This window comes from Drosophila miranda (assembly GCF_003369915.1).
Source record: "Drosophila miranda strain MSH22 chromosome Y unlocalized genomic scaffold, D.miranda_PacBio2.1 Contig_Y3_pilon, whole genome shotgun sequence".
NCBI lineage: Eukaryota > Metazoa > Arthropoda > Insecta > Diptera > Drosophilidae > Drosophila > Drosophila miranda.
This window is the reverse complement of record NW_022881625.1, coordinates 372,737-392,886: the sequence shown is the minus strand read 5'-3', so window position 1 is coordinate 392,886 and position 20,150 is coordinate 372,737. Positions and strand designations below refer to the sequence as shown.

The following is a 20,150-nucleotide window of genomic DNA, read 5'->3' as shown; positions in this document are numbered from 1 at the left end:
CTTTCCCCAGTATATGCTGTATAGTAATACCCTATAAATGTAAGACAATATCAAATAGCAGGATTATATTAGAGACTAAATTCTATTAGCGTTAGGTTTTATAGGAATTTAAATGAAGAACTATGGATTGCTTAAATAAAGTTAGTTTGGAAATGAACCAAGGCTAAATATCTTATATCGGAACCATGCAACCTCGTCTGACGGAGATGTGACCCACCGCAGTCTTTGTTGGAGGGATCCTGATTGTTAATAGGTGGCCCTGAAGGATCATGGTAGGGTGGGCGTTCTCGCCAATGGGCGATACCGCAGCCGACAAAGATCTGACCGGTGATCTTCTTCGTTTACGTATCCATGCTGATCTGTCCCTTTGACACCCGGTATCCCGTTTCCTAGTATCCTTTCCCTACTCGTACGCGACTTAATTTTTTATATAAATTCTTATCTCGACCATTTGCCAGAGCTCTAAATGGGTAGTAAAATATCCTCCATGCCCACACCCCGCCGACCAGAGACAAAAGCCGAAGCCAGCGCGTACTTCCTACTCCCCTTCGAAAAGTCTGTCCCGATTTTATGGCAGGGTTTTAAGAACGTTTTTTAAGAACTATACACATATACAAATTTTGGCGCCCAACGTGGGGCCCTTCTTCGGCATGCCCCGACCAAGAAAATTTGTATAAAGTCATCAACACCAATGCGAGCTGCATCTCAAGGCAGTGTCATAAGACTTATTCCTTTATCCATTAATTCCCAAGAGATATGCATGGTCGTGCATTGTCTGGGGGATTGACTTCGAGTAGCTGGATTGCGTAGCAGTTGCAAACAGGACTTAAAGCCCCGCGCTCGAGGTTAATCAACTTACTAGGCATAGCAACGAACCTGTAGTATCTGGCCGGATAGGCCACTCTGCTAAATAGCGCGTTCCAATTTTTCTGTCGGATTAGGTTTCAAAGTGGATTATCTCTACTGCCTACCCACAAAGGTGGGAGCGTGATGTTTGGGGGAGGAACTTGTCCATACCGTTGCTGATCATTGTCTGCCGTTTTGGCCTGGATCAGGTTAGTCAGTGGCTTAGAGCTACGGCCTGCCCGCGAACGAAGGCAATAGAATCGGAGATGGTATATTTCCTGGGTCAGCATAAACTATGTCTTCTTCTTCAGTTTTTCTATTGTTGTTCCGTTTTTTTTGTGTTTGACAGACGTAGGTGGAATGGCTCTGCTGTACTGTGGTTCTGGACAATTTGGTGGTCCGCGATCCAGAACTTTTTTGTGTTTTTGCGACCTACAGTATAAGTAGAGGGGCATCGGATTGTCGATCGTTAATAATATCACCAGAGTCAGTGGGGGACACATTCCTATTAGACGAAGGGTGCGTGGTTTCCGAATTTTGTGGATACAGAGTAGATATATCGATCGTTAAAAGTTAATAATCAAGAGTAGAACAGAAAATCATATATTAGTCAAATTAGGATAGGATGTCATTAAATGGGAGTTTTGACGAGATTGATCCAAACGACCATTCCGATATTATCTGCTGTATTTGCGTAAGACAGGTAGAATATCGGACACAGCTTTTAAGAACAAGTTGTAACCACGTATTTCATTTAGTTTGTTTTAATACGAGAAGAGGTGCAAAGACCGTGTGCCCGGCGTGCAACAAGCCCTTACAATCATCCGCTCCTAGCTTAGCGGAGGAGTTAGCCGTAGCGCAGGCATCCGCCTCGAATGTAGAGTCTTCTCAGCTTCTAATAAGAACCAGATCACAGCGTGTGACAGCAGCTCCAGCTGCGAATACTGAAAATTTACCTTCTGTTGGTCCAACTGAAGTCGGTGTTTCAATCATGCCAGTTCCGAGTAGCGAGCCAGCGAATGAAGCAAGCCCAGGCTTGGCTTAAATGGCACAGGCGTTGACGGACGCTATGGGTCAAATCGGGTTGTTGTCTCAAGCCATGACTCATATGACTCAGACTATGGAAATAGGATTCCAACATTTGGCAAGTCCAACGGTACAGCCGCCGAATGACCAAGCTGCTGGATCTTCACAGCCTAGTGGAGAAAACCAAACCTTCGAACAGTTGTTCCACATACCAACTCGAGAGTCCGTAGGTGCCCCGATAAATCAGGCTAATGATTCGGCTGTCTCGGTAACCCCATTGGGATCCCAACAGATAGCGGGACTACGACCCGATAGGATTGGACAAATAATCGCAGGATGGAAGGTGCGGTTTTCCGGAAATTCGTCCATGTCGGTGGAAGATTTCATATATCCAAACAGACATCCAAAACCAAACAGACCTTAGAGGGTTTTTTTTTTAATTTTTTTTTTTTTATTTTATAAGAAATCAGCTTTACTTAAACTTTGATCTAATATTAGTGATATTTACATTGGCTTACTACATATTATAAGAGTTTAATGATTAGGTTTATATATACATTTTAATGATGTGTTATTCAGCAAATTTTTCTATTTTTTATGTTCGATGGGTGGAGACGTTTGAGTCTGCGTGGGATTTGGGGGTGCAGTAATCCTCTAGCTGTTTCATTTGGATGGTTAATGAGCCTATCGTTGTATCGACTGCTATGATCGTTTATTTGATCTCCAATTTTTGGGATGAGGAGATCTCTTTCCAGCATTGTGGTCCGAACAAACCACGGGGCACCTGTCATCGCCCTTAGAGCCTTCGCTTGCATGACTCTGATTTTATTCAGATGCGTCTTCGCTGCACATCCCCAGACTTGAATGGCATATGTCCATATAGGGATTATAGTTGCCTTGTACAATATGACTTTATTGCGTAGGGGAAGCTTACTTTTTGAGTTCATGAGCCAGTGCAACTTTTTGAGTTTGTTTTGACATTTGATGACTGTAGCTCTGATATGCGGTCCCCAAGTTAGGCTTTTATCGAAGTGGACACCGAGGTAGCAGTGACTGCTCTTGCGCGGAATTATATTTCCGTTGAAGGTTAGGTCTGGTGGGTGCTTGCTTCTTAGAGTAAAATTTACGTTAACTGACTTTGTTTCGTTAATTGTGATGTTCCATTTTTTTGCCCATTTTTCCACGGATTCGAGGTAGATTTGAAGTTGTTCAGCAACGGCTCTGTAGCAGGTGGATGACGAAAGAATAGCAGTATCGTCAGCGTAAGTGGCGACCAGGAAGTTGCTTGGGTTGACGTGCGGTAGCGGCATGTGGCTTGTGAACAATGTGTACAGGATTGGCCCAAGGACGCTGCCTTGTGGAACTCCAGCTCTGATAATTTTTATGTCTGAAATAGCGTCCTTGATTGTGACAATAAACGTTCTTTCTCCCAAAAATGACTTTATGACTGAATACTGGGGGGCGGGTAGTAGAATCTTTAATTTATATAAAAGTCCCTTGTGCCAGACTTTGTCGAAAGCTTGTTTCACGTCGAGAAATACCCCTGAGCAGTATTGCTTAGTTTCATAAGCGTTGAGGATGTGTTGAGCCACTCTGTGTACTTGTTCCGGAGTCCCGTGCTGTCTTCTGAAACCGAATTGGTGCTGTGGAATAGCTTCCTTGACGCAGCTTTCTGCCACCATTCTGCTCAAGAATATTCTTTCGAATATCTTGGAGAAAACTGGCAGTAGGATTATTGGTCTGTATGACTCTAGGGCTGACGTTGGTTTACCTGGCTTTAGTATCATCACAATCATTGCACACTTCCATTGGGTGGGGAAGTGGCCGATGCGAAGGATGGCGTTGTAGAGTGCAACTAGAAACATAACTCCCTTGCGTGGAAGCAGTTTTGCGATGCGGGCATCTATTAAATCGTGCCCAGGAGTTTTGTTGTTCACAAGAGCTTTTATTTCCGCTTGGACTTCAGAAGGTGAAACTGGCTTGGTTGGTATCGACATCTGTAGGGGCGCTTCTAAGTACCAGGAGAGTGCTCGCGTGTGATCTTGAGGTGCTACATCGGCTGGAGTGAATCTGGGCTCTAAATTTCTAGCGAACGCTTCTGCTTTTTCCAAGTCAGACTTCACCCAGGTACCGTTGTCGTTTCTTAATGGAAAGCTGCACAGTGGCTGCCTCTTGATGCCACGGGTGAGTTTCCAGAGATTGACCTGGCTACTTTCGGTTGTATCGGCTCTTTTTAGCATTTCGTCGAAGTGTTTGCTGCTTTTCTCAGCGAGGGCCTTTTTTAAGTTTCTGCCCGCTCTGTGCATCTGAGCTTTAGTGTCTGGGTCGTGAGTTCTTATGAAAGCTTTCCTTAGTCTTCTCTTGATACGCACAAGGTTTTCGATGTGAGGGTCAGGTGATGCAGCAGGTCGGGTCGAGCGCTCCTCGGACGTGGGTGGTTCTGCGGAGAGAGCTGCTTCCTGGATGAGGCTATTAAGCGAGCGTACAGCCGCGTCAATGTCTTCTGGAGACTCGAATCTCCCGTTAAGTCGGATGTATGTATTTTGGCCCAAAACTAGATAATAAAGAGCGGAACTGAGAACTTGTCCATAAGGTAGCAGGAGGACAGTAGATAGCCGAGATAGTTGTTTCTCCTAGAGAGGTGCTTAGCACCATGTTAGCGGCTTGAATTTGGCCATCTGTAATTGGGTTGGTTGGGAAGTGCTTGAGGCTGCTGCGGATGAGGATAGCAGATCCTCCTCTGAAACTATCGGAGGGATGATTTGCAGTGTAGAGTTCGTATCCTATTAGTTTGAATGTTGTTCTGCTGCAGAAGTGCGTTTCCGAGAGAAGCATTATGTCGATTTGATTCGATGCAATGAAGTTTTTGAGTTCTAGGCTTTTGTTGGCTATGCCCGACGCATTCCAAATACCTATACGGTAAGGCATTTTGAGAGGCTAGTGGCTGAGAGAATGTTGAGGATCTGCTCTTGCATTTTCATAAGCCTGTTTTGCATTAGCATGAATTGGTCTAGCTTATCTGCAAGATTCATTAGCTTGTTCTCAAGAGGCGTGTTGTGAGGTGATTCTGGTTGGGTACGAGTACGGGATGGGTTCCGGTTTCCTGGTTCTCTTGCTATACTCCTTGATCGGTGCTGGGCTCCTCTAGCGACTTCAGCATAGGATATATGTTTTTCCTGACTTTTTGGCTGGGAAATGGACATATCGTTGCGTGGCATGTCCCTCTGTCTGCTGCTTCTCGAGAGCGAGCGAGAGTTTTTCTGGGTGCGCCCGGAATTCTTTCCCCTAGGTTGCGCCTGATGAGTGTTTTCCCAATTTACCTGTGGTGGTTGTGGGTACAATTTCAATAGAAGCTGTTGGTAGACCCTACAACCTCTATAATTGGCAGTGTGGGAGCCAAGACAGTTGGCACACTTGGGCTCGACGTCTTGTGGCTTTGAGCATTCTATGGTGGCATGCGGACCCCCGCATTTAACACAAACAAATTTTTTGTTGCAATATCTTTTGGTGTGTTCGTATTCTTGACAACGGTGACACTGTGATATCTCCTGTTTGCGTTGTGGCTGCTCAACAGTTATCTTTTGTCTGCAGAAGTCTGATACTTTGAAAATCTCTTTATTATTTTCATTTGGCTCTAAGCTCACGAAAAATAAGCTGAGCTGCTTCTTGGTGTCTCTGTTAAGAGGATTGTGGATGAATCGGGCTAGATGCCCCTTGGCCATGAGATCTTGCTTAATATAATCAGTTGGGGTGGAGTGGTGAAGATTTTTGATTACTACTCTATATGACCGTTCTTTCAACTGGTAGCTATGACAGAGAACGCCTTTAGCCATCAACGCGGAGGCGATTTTGCGGTAAGTGGTTGAGTCGTTGCATAGGAGTCTAATTTGTCCTCCAGTGCTTGTTTTTATACGGTAATTTTCGGGGCTTGCCAACGTATCCAGCATTGACCAGAACATTGCGATGTCGTTTACCCCGGGTATGATGATTGGAGGAGGCAGAGGGTTGCGTTTGGTTATAGGGGATTCATTACACTCCTTGTGAGGGCTGAGGTCCATATCTTCGGTACCGTCGGCAGTTGGGTCGTCAGTGTCCGCGAGTGGCGCATAGTAGTTTGCGAAAGAAGGGTTTCGACTACTTGGGAGACTGCGTTCAGTTGAGTGAAGTTTCCTTTTTGGAGGAGGGAGAGCTCCTCTGTCCTGCCAAGAAACATGAGGGTCGTCAGTTGGCTGTGGGGCATGGTAGTGGGGAATGTTATTGGGACCATCCGTAGCACGTTGGTCGTTAACTTGCTTTTGCGTAGAATTAAGTATTGTCAGTTCTGAAGTGAGCTGGGCTTTAAGAGCTGAGGCAGTAGCAGAACTCATTGGATCAGCAGTTGACGGTTTGTTAATGCTACGAGAGACTTTAGTAAGGGACTTAGATGAACGTAGTTCCATTTTTAAGTCAGGTAGATTTGGGCGTTTAACCCAGACGAAGTTGAGGTCTAGTCTGTAGGCGCGTGCACTGACCGTAGGTCGCGCCCGCTTTGGGGGCCCGTGAGCGACGGGGCCCACACGAGTACCGCGCGCTAAGGAACCCGAGCGGCGCTTAGTCCCACTGGTACTGCGCGCTTAGATTCACGAGCGGCACTTAGTTTCACGAGTACCGCGCGCTTAAACGTTTTCGCACAAGTAAGTTGTTTGTTGTTGCCACTGTAGTGGGCTTGTCCGTTTTTATTGCTTTTGCAAAGTCTTTCACAGCGATGTTGGAACGCGTCCGTATTCAACGAGAGCATGATCGAGACTACCTTAGAGGGTAATCTCGACATAGTGGCCAGAAACGCCATTTATTTATTTGAAGCCAGTGCTAGCGAGTGGTTTTGGCGTTACCATAAAAGCGTACCCTCCGTGACCTGGCCGCAGTTAAGTACAGCCCTAAAAACTCGATTTAGAGATGGGCGTACCGACCTAGAAATTCGTACGGCAATAGTGCAACGAAAGCAGAAGCCGCACGAACTATTTGATACATTTTACGAAGCCATTGTAACCTTGTCCGATAAACTAGTCAACCCCATGTCCGAAATGTCGCTGTTGGAAGTGCTAAAGTCGAATCTCTTGGCCGATATCCAACATGAAATTTTATACATTCCCATTCTGTCAGTAGCACAATTGCGCAACATAGTGCGTACTCGCGAACGTTTTTTGCAAGCAGTGGCTAAGCCTATGGGCAGCGCTGAGCCGAAGCGTATTCCTATACGACGACAGGTGCATGAAATTGTGGTGCAGACAGACCAGGAAGGCGATGAGGTCGATGAAACCGAACCGCTAGATATCGCTGCAGTAACCCTTTCCTGTTGGAACTGTGGTTGTCAGGGGCATCGGTATCAAGACTGCGTCGGTGATCGCACCGTCTTTTGTTACGGCTGTGGCAAACGGGATACGTATAAGCCGTCGTGCTCTAGGTGCAACGATCCAAAAAAACTCGTCAAGCCGTGCACAATCGACAGGTGCACGCAAACCAAACAGTTCGAAAGCAACGAACACCAATTAATGGACGTTTCGACAGTTCCATTACTCCCGGACTTACAAAAACTCCCAGACATGCCGTCACACACTTGTATTTTAACCCCAAGTGGGGAGAGAATTCAACTACCGACTCGATCTCGAAAGCGATTGCTCCAATATCGGCAAACTGGCAAAAACGAGCGCTCTAACGTATTGGCGTCAGTCGTTAATACGTCCAAGGACTGGCGACCCTATGCGGAAGTCACCGTACTGTGAAGGACGCTCAGTAGACTGAGGGATACCGGCGCATCCATAAGTTGCATAGGTGGGAAGTTTGCGGCCGACCTGGTTCAGAATCCGAACCCGATCAAGCCTGTGAGAGCAGCAGTACGCACGGCGGATGGGCAGAGCCAGCCAATAATTGGCAAGGTCACCACCGAAGTGGGTTTTCAAGGCCAGAAGAAAGTATTGAAACTGTTTGTAGTCCCATCCTTGGCGCAAGACCTATATCTAGGCATAGACTTTTGGTCTCATTTTAATTTGTTACCTGCTTTTCTAGCCCATAAATCATCCAGTCCAGAGTTGTCAGGCTTAACATTCGATAGTACGTTACATGTGTGTTTGTCGAAGCAGCAGCAAGCTCAGTTAGCAGAGACGGTCAACTTATTTCCCTCTTTTGCGAAGCAAGGTCTGGGAAAAACGGGCTGGCTGTCGCACGAAATTGAAGTGGGCAACGCTAAGGCAATAAAACAACGACATTATGCCGTGTCTCCAGCCGTAGAAAGGCTGATGTACGTAGAGGTAGACCGAATGTTAGCCCTTGGAGTTATCGAAGAATCAGATAGCGCATGGTCGTCACCCGTGGTCCTCGTTCGTAAACCTGGAAAGGTGCGATTATGCATCGACAGTCGGAAACTTAACGAAGTCACTGTTAAGAACGCTTATCCCATGCCATTGATCGATGGCATTCTCAGTCGGCTTCCTCGAGCTGAGTTCATCTCAAGCATCGATTTGAAGGATGCCTATTGGCAAATTCCGCTGGAAGCAAGCGCGCGTGAAAAAACGGCGTTTACAATCCCAGGGCGCCCGTTGTATCAGTACACGGTCATGCCCTCGACATTCGTACACCGCCGCCTACGCTCCACAAGCCAATGCCTCAGAGCGGGTAAATCGCTCGGTACTCGCTGCTATCAAAGCTTACATTAAGCCCGATCAATCCAATTGGGATGAGCAGATTAGCTTCATTACGTGTGCGTTACGGTCCAGCGTGCATGCAGCCGTCAAAAGTAGCCCATATCGTGTTGCTTTTGGCCAAAACATGATCACTGGCGGTTCCACTTATCAACTCCTACGAAACCTCAGTATGTTGGAGGACCGAACTGTAGTCTTCGATCGCGACGATTCCTTCGAGCTAATTCGCAAGACCGCTGCAGAAGCAATGAAACAGCAGCATGTTCGCAACGAAAATATCTATAATCTTCGAAGCCGAGAAGCAAACTTTCAAGTGGGTCAAGAAGTTTATAGACGAAATTTTGACCAGAGTAGTTTTGTGAAAGGCTTTAATGCGAAACTGGCACCTACGTTTCGGAAAGCCCGCATTAAGAAAAGACTCGGGAACAGCTACTACGAGCTGGAAGATTTCCAGTGTCGCTTTATTGGTAAATATCACGCAAAAGATATTAAACAATAAATCGTATTCAGCACTCCAAGTGTGGATCACGCTTTGGTTAGCAAGATCCCAAAGTGTGATTTCAGCGGGGGGGTGTAATATTCGACGCTTGTCGTGCCTTCTTGTATTGTAATTACCCACGGCTAACTCCCAAAATTACAGCATAAAACTAGGCCGAAAAAAAAATTCGAGTTGAAGATCTTTTGAGCTTTGATAAAGCTTATCAACAGCTGTTTTGCGACCAAGCGGCAACGCTTTGATATGCAATTTTTCTGCCATGCACTATATTTTATGAAATATTGCTGTGTCTGGATTCTGTATAACAGAAGAAGACCATAGAAAGTGTGGAAAAAAACGTGGGTTGCTTTACTTAGCCCTCCCAGCCTCTTTCTTTTTCTCCTCGTGACCGTCAGAGTGACCGGCTGTGGAAAAAGAAGTATTGTAGAGCTGACCCAGGTCGCTAAACCAAGGTCAAGCCAAAGTCAAAGCCTAGTGCAAGTGCCAAGTGCGGCTCAAAGTGATCATTTAATTTGAGTCGACGCGCCAGTTATATATTGCCAATACTGGGGCAGCCGTTCGACCATTTGGAAAACAAGCGCCCACAGTGTACTAAAATTTTTCAAAACAGTGGTGCAATTCTGTTGAGGTAATTATCCACCCAGCTACAGCGACCCGTTGAAAAATGTTCTGTTCTTTCCGCGTAGGATTAGCACCACTAGTATCTACGTATTGAAACGCTGGTCTAGAAGTTACGGATTGGTTATTCCCGGAGACCTCTATTGGCCACGTGCCCGTACCACCGGTTAAACCCCCACCGTTTGACATTCGGATGAGGCGGTAGCCGAGGGCATGGACTTGCTCCTCCAGTAAACCCGATCGGTGGGCTCTGCAAGCGTCGCCGGGACCCGTTCGACCCATGGGGATGATCTGACTGACTCTTCAAATACACCAGTCGCCCCACGAGCCATCAAGTGTGCGGGTGTACCTACCCTCACGCCGCAGATGGATCGCGGTCATTGACCCTTGGCATCGGAAGCAGCAGAATTTTCCGGCGCCCGGTACAATCGTGTGCCACCTTCAGACCTCGAGTAGGAACTCGGTCTCCAGCCGGGAAGCATCGACCCCGCCTCGGATTTAGTTATATTTTCTATCTTTCTTTCGACATTAGACCCGATATGCGAAACCCTGTTTTTTTTATCCGCTTTCTGTTTAACTACGTTCTTTTGATACGAAACAAATTTGCAACAGCCAATTAAATCCGGTATAAACAAAAAGGGAATTCCTATCCATGGGCTAAATCGAACTTGAACAAATGAGTAGTGTATTAATACCGATTATTTTTACAGTTATTTGATTTTGGTTGCCACGCATTCATCTCATCATCTATGCAGATTCTCAACACAATCACACACATCATCATACTCATCCACCCATCAAATCATCTCATCCAACACACAACGAAAGATCTTTCTGCGTGGGAGTCGAAGCTATTAATCGTATCGTAAGTGATTATCCTGAACCAAGTAAGCCATCTGAAAAGAATGAATGTGCGGTGACTATTCGTTGGTCTTCAACCATGATCACGGTTTTATACACATATTACTCATGCCTTTAAGCGATTTTCCATATACCCTATTTTTGTCTGGTTTTGGCACTGACCAAGTTTACGTAATGAAGTTTGAAGTTTTCTTGTTCCTATGATGAACACATAACCTAGCTCGTGCATTTATATATCCCTATTTTTATAGATTTAAGATCATTATACCCTACCTCGCCCCTATGATATTCTTTCCCGAGTATATGCTGTATAGTAATACCCTATAAATGTAAGACAATATCGAATAGCAGGATTATATTAGAGACTAAAGTCTATTAGCGTTAGGTTTTATAGGAATTTAAATGAAGAACTATGGATTGCTTAAGTAAAGTTAGTTTGGAAATGAACCAAGGCTAAATATCTTATATCGGAACCCTGCAACCTCGTCTGACGGAGATGTGACCCACCGCAGTCTTTGTTGGAGGGATCCTGATTGTTAATAGGTGGCCCTGAAGGATCATGGTAGGGTGGGCGTTCTCGCCAATGGGCGATACCGCAGCCGACAAAGATCTGACCGGTGATCTTCTTCGTTTACGTATCCATGCTGATCTGTCCCTTTGACCCCCGGTATCCCGTTTCTTAGTATCCTTTCCCTACTCGTACGCGATTTAATTTTTTATATAAATTCTTATCTCGACCATTTGCCAGAGCTCTAAATGGGTAGTAAAATATCCTCCATGCCCACAAACCGCCGACCAGAGACAAAAGCCGAAGCCAGCGCGTACTTCCTACTCCCGTTTAGCTAATATTAGCTCCTAGAACCAGTACGTTGTATGCTACAATTGGCTGCTGATGCTTCTGCTGATGTTGTTGTCCTCTTCGTCGCCCAGGAGAGAAGACATTGAGTGGCGTCCATGCTGCCTGCTGCTGCTGCTGTCCGCGCCAGGGATTGGCTGGCGTTTAAGCTGGCTGTGTGGGTTCCTGTGCCGCAACTACTAGTTGCATTTGCAGGTGAGTGAGGTAGAGCTAGTGGAGCATTGGCATTGGCAGTGGCAGGGGCAGGGGCAGGGGCGGGGGCAGGGGCATTTTGTGTAATTGTCCGCTGATGTTGTTGCTGGTTTGATTGTTGGTGATGGGGATGGTTTTGAATTTGGGGGATATGGGATTTGCTTGCCTGTTGGTTGGTACTTTCCCGGAGTCGTCGTTTGGCCGATGCATGATTGGCATCCAAATTGTCGTCGTCATCAAACTCAACAACCATAACATCACTGTCATCATCATCGTCATCATCGTCATCATCATCCACCTCGGCGCGGACGCGCTTCAGTGGCGAACGGGGTGGCCGCTGCAGCAGAGGTGGATGGGATATCATCGGTATTGGCTGTGTTTGTTGCCGTTGGCTGATGTTGTTGTTGTTGCTGTTGACGTGTTTGCTGCTGCTGCTGATGTTCCTCTGGCGGCGGCGGTGGGGGGGGGTCCGCCTGTTAACATTGCTGTTAACAGGCATCGTCGTCTGGCTGCCGACGTAATTGTAGTTGTCGTTTTTGTGTTTGATGTCGCTGTTTGTCTGCTGATGTATGTCATCATTGTATTTGTGGTTGTGGTTGTGGTATTGGCTGTGTGCATTGCATTTGGAACCGCTGCTGTGGCCGATCGAGCGGGGTTTGTGCCATGGCTGTGGTTCGAGTTCGAACTCGCTCCCGAACGGGCACTCGAACACGAATCTTTTGTTGGCTGCTGTTCGTGCAGAGGCTGCTCGAGTGCCCTCTCGTACTGTCGCTGGTACGAGGTCGTTACCCGCTCTCTCTTTGCGCCTTCTCTCGCTCCTTGCTGTTTCCGGCTCTCTCCACACGATGCATCGGCATACGGTGCATCGATACGTGTCTGTGTGTGTTGGAGTGTGGGAAGCGGAATTATTGGCGCGCTTGGTACCGCTTGGCTTGGCTTGGCTTGACATTGCGGTGCCTTGGCTGACGCCGCTGCCGCTGCCGACGCCGCCAATGCCTCAAGCTGGCGACTACCGCTGCTGCTGCTGCTGCTGCTGCTGGCGTTCCTGGGTATGGACCGCCTCCACCCCGTCGCCGATCTGGAACTGCTCCTGGCTGGTGAGATTGGGAATGGCCGCCCAGCTGTTGGGGCAGGGCAGGTCGGGGTCGGGGATGGGGCTTGTGGCCGGAGTGGCCGTGATGGTGGTGTCGGCATGGTATGTGGTCCTCACATACCCGGTAATGGTGGCTGGAGCCGGTCCAGGAATTGGAGGAAGTGCCTCCAACCAGGTGGCGGAGTCGGTGGATTGGCGTCTCAGTATCGCTGCGTTTGCCACGGTGCCGGTCGCTGCGCTGTCGGCGCTGGCTTCGCAGTCGGCGGCGCTGTCGGAGCTGGCAGTGGAAATGGCTGATTTGGGGCGATCCCTGGCTGTGACGCCGTGTGGTCCTCGTCGTCGTCGTCCTCTTCTGGCAGTGGATCCGCGTGGCATAGCTGCGCTGGATTGGCTTTGGTTGGATTTGGTAATAAATTTTTCGACCGACGCGAGTGGAGTTTTTGTCAAGCCAAATTATTCACACAGTTTTTTTATTTTTATTTTTTTTTTCAATATATACCCGCTTTGGGTTGAGGGCTCTCAGTGCTCCACAGGGGAGGGGCTGAGAGGCTGGGGTTTGAGCCGCCAGCAACCAAGCGCGTTGCTTTATTAATATTTGTGGGCAGTATATGTCTTAATTTAATTTATGTACATTTTTGTGTTTGTTTTACAATTAAACTTTAAACGACACTTCAAACACACTAGTACATTTGATGGCACAATAAACTTTACAAACATATAATACTGCAGCAACGAAACACTTGTAACCTCGAAATAGGCCCGCAGCCAGCAGGGGGGGGGGGGGGGGGGGGAAGGGAAAACGGAAAAAGAGAGACACAAAATATTCGGCACTTTGACGGAGGGACTAAACTAAACCTCGAACACGTCTCGACTCCACAACATTCACGACACGACTTTTCATTTGGACAGAGACCCAGACTCGAGACCACTCCACGATCGGGGCAAAAGGCTCCAAAAGTACGAATTGTCAAGAGGGGGGAGGGGGGGGACTCGTCAAAGCCGCTCTGGCGCGAAATGAATAATAGTGGTTGGCAAGTGTGTGTGTGTGTGTGGTGTGAGTCAAGAAAGTATGCTGTCTCTTCCCTTTGTAATTCTCCCTAACTTAAAAATTTGATTTGCAATCCCCTGTGAGTTCGTCAACTTGATGTTTTGTTGGCTGTAATGCGGTATGTGGTCTTCAGTCCCCTCTACTACCCTGCTGAGGGCAGACGACTAGGAATGTAGCATGTACATGTGGGCGGGCAGTTTATAGGGGGCGTAGTTGATTTATGCGAAGACTAGCATTTTGGCGGCAACTGATGCTGATTTGAAAGTCGATTTGAAACCGATAATCAATTGTCAGCACCGTTGCCGCCGAAGATTTTTATCACAGATTGTAATAATTTTGTAGTGGGGTGTCGGAGAACCGCACTAATTACGAAAATAACAATGGGGGGGGGGGAAGAAGGGGTTAAAGAAATGAGATCGAAAATTCAGAAAGTGCAGTGTTGCAACACGTAGTCAATTGAGGAATAGATAAAGAGAAAAGGTAAACAATGCAGGTGCTTTGCGTGGAAAATAAGAGGAAATACACTAAGATAAAAAGAGACAAGCACTTGCAGAAATAACAATACAGATAAGTAGTAGACTGGAGTGAAGACGACGGAAAAACAGGTAATAAAAGAGATACTACACTGGAACAAAGACGAGACAAAACAGGTACAATTGATTTACGTTCACAATATTACAATAAACATAACAATTTAAAATAATGTCTATATCTTTTTCTATAATTACAGGGAAGACAAGAAACAGCGGAGCATCGGCCGGCATAGAAAAACACAATGCTTGTAAAGACATTGCGTTGCATACCGGCCCACCCCGTCGTCCCCCCTGGTCGTCGAAACTCATCCGAAGTCGTCAGAAGTAGGTGCAATTCGCACCTCCTCGTCGTCGCTGTGGCTGTGGCTGCCCTCTTGGAGAACCAGTGGCACTGCTGGGAGCCAGGAGTAGACGGCACACATATTACTGTGGCGACACGGGTCCGGCCGCCAAAGTGAAATGGATGTGAGTGTGTGTGTGTGCGTCGGCAATTGTGGCCCTAATGTAGAGCGAGTGGCACTGGTCCGGCCACCAGCTGGGAGCCAGGAGTAGATGGCACACATTTTACTGTGGCGACACGGGTCCGGCCGCCAAAGTGAAATGGATGTGAGTGTGTGTGTGCGTCGGCAATTGTGGCCCTAATGTAGAGCGAGTGGCACTGGTCCGGCCACCAGCTGTGGGCAATGGCGGACAACGACACGCATAACTCGAACGGCACAGGTCCGGCCGCCCAAGTGTAATGGATGTTTGTGTGTGAGTGTGTGTGTATTTCCATTCCAGGTACACATGGCACTCTGAATGCTTTGATGGCGGCAGCGTCCGTTGTTCATTTTTGTTGTGGCATGCGAGTGATATGCATTTGTCATTTAATCCAATGCAGTGGCAGAGATGTGTCCAATTAGTACACAGCGTTCCAGGATATCTGGTTGTCAAGATGGTACCTCATGTTCCGGGCGTAGGCCTTAATGTCATCCATGGAGTCGTCATCTGTCCACATCTCATCGTCATCATTTTCTTCATCCATTTCAGGATCCGTCTCTGGAATGGCTGGCGTTGGCCCTAACGTTTTTTGTGGTGGCTCTGATCGTGGTGGTTTCTTTGACCGCCTGGCTGCTGGAGCTGGGGCAACCACTGTTGCTGCTGCCATTGTTGGTGGATTTTCCGATGTTTCTGGAACTGCTGGAGTTGCCGTCACTGCCTGGGATTGGATGAGCGAGGAGAGTAGTGACATCATCACTTCCAGCCTCTTTTCCAATCGCGTCATCCTCTGCGTATTCTCCAACAGTGCCTGGCTGCAGGATCCCACGAAAGATTGGCGTTTCGGCTGCATCTTCTGCCGGGAGCGGTTGTTGGCAAACTGCTGCTGCTGCTGCTGTCGCTGTTGTTGTTCGCGCTGCGGCTGCTGTTGCAGCTGCTGTACCTGCTGCTGTTGTGGTGCCTGGGAACGGCTCAATGGCTGCTCTGGACGTCGTCGCCCAGTGCGTGGGCCAGAGGCAGTAGGCGTCTGTTTTTTTAACTGTATTGGCTGCTGCTGCTTCTGCTGGTGTTGTTGTTGTTGTCCTCTTCGTCGCCCAGGAGAGGAGACATTGAGTGGCGTCCATGCTGCCTGCTGCTGCTGCTGTCCTCGCCAGGGATTGGCTGGCGTTTGAGCTGGCTGTTGCTGCTGCTGCTGTCGGCGCCCTGGATGTGCTGGTGTTGTTTTTGCTGGTGGCTGCTGCTCTGGCAATGGCTGCAGAAGCGAGCTGCGCTTGCGACGCAACTCCTGCTGCCTTGAATGCCGGACATCCCTTGTAGGCGCTGATGTGGGCGCCCTGGCAATTGGCGCATTTAGGGGCGTCTGCCCTTGGCTTGGCACATGCCGTGGACGCGTGGGCACCCGCACACTTCATACAGACGAATGAACGCCTGCAGTAGGTGCGGGTGTGCCCAAAAGCCTGACATCTGTGGCACTGGGCTGGGTCCACCGGCTTGGCCTGCCTCTCAACGATCACTAACTGGTTGCCCAGCTGGGTTAATTGGAGGACATCGTGGTGGCTTTCATCCGGCTTGGGGGCTATCTCCAACTCGAACTGGTCGAGGGGGTGTCCATCGGATCTCGCTTTAATGGCTCTAATAAATTTAACTGAATAGCCCAGTTCGGCCATCTGATTTGTTATTAGTTGGGTGCTTGTGGAGTGATGGAGATCTCGCACGACGATCCGTAGCCCACGGTCACTCTTGTGCTGGTGTGTGTAGTGGCCAGTCATCGCCTCGTTGCCGCCGCCATCGCCCAGGATTGCCATGATGGCATCTCTGGTAGCCATGTCGCGGGCCTGGATACGGACACCATTGCGGCTGATGAGCTTGGTGTGATAGCTACTGTTGCCCACCCTCGGGTCATTCTGCAGCTTGTCCAGAATGGGCATAATGTCGGGGACAGCTGGCAGAATGATGGGGGGGGGAATAATTGTCGTTGGTTGGTGCTGTCGCTGCAGCATCCGAATTTGTCTGGCATTGGGCATACTCAGGGAGTGTAACGAGTAACGAAGAGAATCTTCGCACGATGAAGCTGGTGGTCGGCTCACTGAGAAGGAGTACGCGCTCGCTTTCACGGCTGATCTCTGGTCGGACATGGGGATGGGTTCTTTGGGGTAACCCTCCAGTTAGGTTGCTTCGCTCCTGCTGGTATTATTTTATTTAAATTCGCGTACTCTTTTTGGGAATGGGAGGGGGACAGACAAGGAAATTATCGTTAGGGGTACGGAAAGTATAGTGGGGCAAAGATAGTGCAGAGAAGGAGTAGGGATCTACCACCGCGGCGGACATCTCTGTTTTGCTGGCACGGAGTCGTGCCACGCCCACCCTACCATGATCCTGAAAGAGCCAATAATAATATCAGGATCCCTGGAGTGTCCGGTATTGGTCATCCTATTTCGCTCACGAGCGGCATGGTTCCCCCAAATGCGGTAACGTCTAGCACATATTCATCTTAACAATCTTTTTATTAGAAACTATATTCAGATACTATATTCATGTTACAGGAAAAAAGAAACACTAACCGAGAACTCCAAGACAAGGCTAAATGGACAAAAGGAGGAACGAAAAGCGTCACAAGAGATATAGCTATTATTACTAGGGAATATTTAGATTAATAAATACGATAAGTGTAAATAGTTATAAGTGCATATACGATATTTTATAGTGCGATATAAACTAACGATTTTTCCTTAGATAGAAAGATAATACTATAGCGCAATATAGGTACACATTTCCCAGCACATCGGCTTCAGGGAGTAGTTGGACATACTATTCGTTCTACCAAGCGTATTGTAAAGGCAGAAGGCCAATCAGCTGTGACTACTTTAAAAGTGTGAGGTCAACGACCGACAAACAGATCTAGCAAAAAAAAAACGAAGCTTTTGCCACGCTCGCGGAATTTTGGGAGGCAATAAAATGTAATGTTGTTGGTATATTATAAAGCTCACTCAGTTTTTGTTTGTGTTCCCGCGGCGAAAGATCTTTCGTAGCTGGGCGTGTGGCTGTGTGTGGGTGCATTAAACTTTTACCTGCAAACCAAAAACAAAATCGTACAGCGCGTGCTGCATGGCATAAGCTCGCGGAGGGGACCCGGCCGAGCGGACGCTTTTAAGCTCAAACTTTTAAGCTTTTATCAAATGCATTTTCAAACTTTCCATGTGTTGGTGGGATTTTTTTTCTGGTTTTTTTTTCTGTTACGAGGTTCAAGGGAATGCGTGTCACGGTGGGATCTTACTGGCCTCAGTGGCTTTCAGTGGGCGGTGTATACATATGTATGTGAGCACATCTCTTACAGTTTTCATTCAGCCTACATAATGACACTAACGTGCACATAAGACAAACGCTGGCCTCCACTGCACTTTAAATAAACGTTTGGAACAGCTAGGCCGAATCACGAGAAGAACAAGAGAGGCGATACCACTAGGGGTCGCCGGGAGGTTATGTACACACGTGGTGCACTATTTTTTCCCGCCCGGTAGGAACATTTAAGCGGCTTCGGTCCTACGCTGACTGCAAGCACCGGCTTCCGTTTCTTGCCACGGTTTTGAATGCGAAACGATTACGCCATTTCGCCGCACTAAGCCCGTTCAGACGGCTGTCTTCGTCTCGCGCAGCCAAAGTTCACTGCCCGCGACTTGGTGGATCAGCTGGTTCGTAGTGCGGGGGCTTAAAGCTCGGGCTCCAGCTTTTGGATAATTCCCAAACTAAGTGCCGATTCTAATGTGGAATTTGAAAATACTGATCAGGCTACTTTTTCTAACAGTTACTCCATGCACATATTTACCCGGTTGGAACTGGCACTGCGAAAATAGGGGGATGGGGTTGAGGTGCTAATTCCTTCTTTCTCCAGGTGTTTTTTTTTTTTGTGTTGGGGCTGCTCACCTCCAAGCGGAAACTACAGAAAAAGTCGGAAAATCTAACTTCGAGGCTCCCAGCACTGTCGAAGGCCGGTACTCACGTTTTCGATTAGAGCCCAATCTGCTTTCTTGGGTTCTTTTTTCCCGATCGAGTGCACTTTGGTTTCACACCACGGTTATTTACGGCGGTTTAATTTTATTTTTATTATTTTTTTTTTCTCACCGCGCAACTGAATGCTTGTACGGCCACGAGGAGAAAGAAAGATTTGGGCGGATCTACTGACCAACAAAAATTTTGTTCTCCGGATCTGCCTTTGCACGATCCTTCGCCATTCACCTTGAATGGTTATGGACATGGTGGGGAGATTTTTGTTCGTTTTTAAGCATATTCTTAATGTCAACCCTAGATGGCGCTAGCCCCACACGACCAGGAACATTTAACATGTAACACCACAACAAGAAATTAAGCCAACCTAACTATACACTAACTATGGGGACTAAACTTAATAGTTAATAAGTATCTCGGTGAGGTGTGATATATACTTGTATAAATAATATAATATATATAAATATATTTATATATATAATATACATAAATATATAAATAATAAATAAATATATAAATAAATATATCTTTCAGGCGAAGAACACAAATATGCTTTCCTATCCAGTCCAAGTTCAACAGGAACTGGAATTCCTGTGTGTAAAACTGATTCTTCCCGCTTTCGCTATATTCATTACTTGCTCGTAGATCCCACCTTCTTCGGATATTTCAATTTATGAGCAGCACTTGTCCGCTTTAACCGCTGTTTCTTCCTCGCTATCTGATAAAGATCGTATGATAGTTCTTGGTGACTTCAACTTGCCAGGAACTGTTTGGTCTTCGGTAAACGAGTCTAGTATCCTAGTGCCCATGTCACGACATGACTTTGTTGACGGCTTGCTTGACCTATCCCTGTCTCAAGTCAACCATGTGAAAAATTCCTTGGGTCATAGTGTTGTTAAGCCGAGCCCTTCCGCTCACTATACCTGAAGACGCCTACCACCCTACTTTCGAGGTGTCGCTAGATATAGGACCAACTGTATTGGATCGGTCGAGTAGGCTGCCCGAACAAGTCCGCTTTGTACTTGTGCACTGATATCATAAAAGGCACAAACATTTTTTACAATGCTCTTGGCACATATTTCGATTCTTGTGTCCCGCTTTCTTGTCCGACTAGATCTGGAAAACCCCCTTGGTTTACCAAAGAGTTATCCAGTCTAAAAAACTTAAAATCAAGACTTTATAAAAAATTTCAAGAAGTGGGTTCTCCTACTTCTCACTCTCGCTATGTATTAGCTCGGTCAAACTTTTCAGTTCTTAATGCTCAATGCTATAAGAACTACCTATCTCGATGCAGGATACGTTTTTCTCAGGACCCTAAACAGTTTTACAGCTTCGTAAACAGTAAGCGTAGAACGTCCGCACACCCATCCTCGCTATCATTTTGTAATACGTCGGCAAATAATGATCAGGCAATTGCCGATCTTT

At 47.2% G+C, this 20,150-nt stretch overlaps 1 long non-coding RNA gene across 1 annotated transcript; it reads left to right on the top strand.

Moving 5' to 3' along the window:
* Positions 1–9,491: 9,491 nt before the first annotated feature.
* Positions 9,492–10,364, top strand: LOC117194663. Its single transcript, XR_004474865.1, has 2 exons — positions 9,492–9,673; positions 9,732–10,364. It is a non-coding gene; the product is annotated as an uncharacterized LOC117194663 (long non-coding RNA).
* Positions 10,365–20,150: the final 9,786 nt, after the last annotated feature.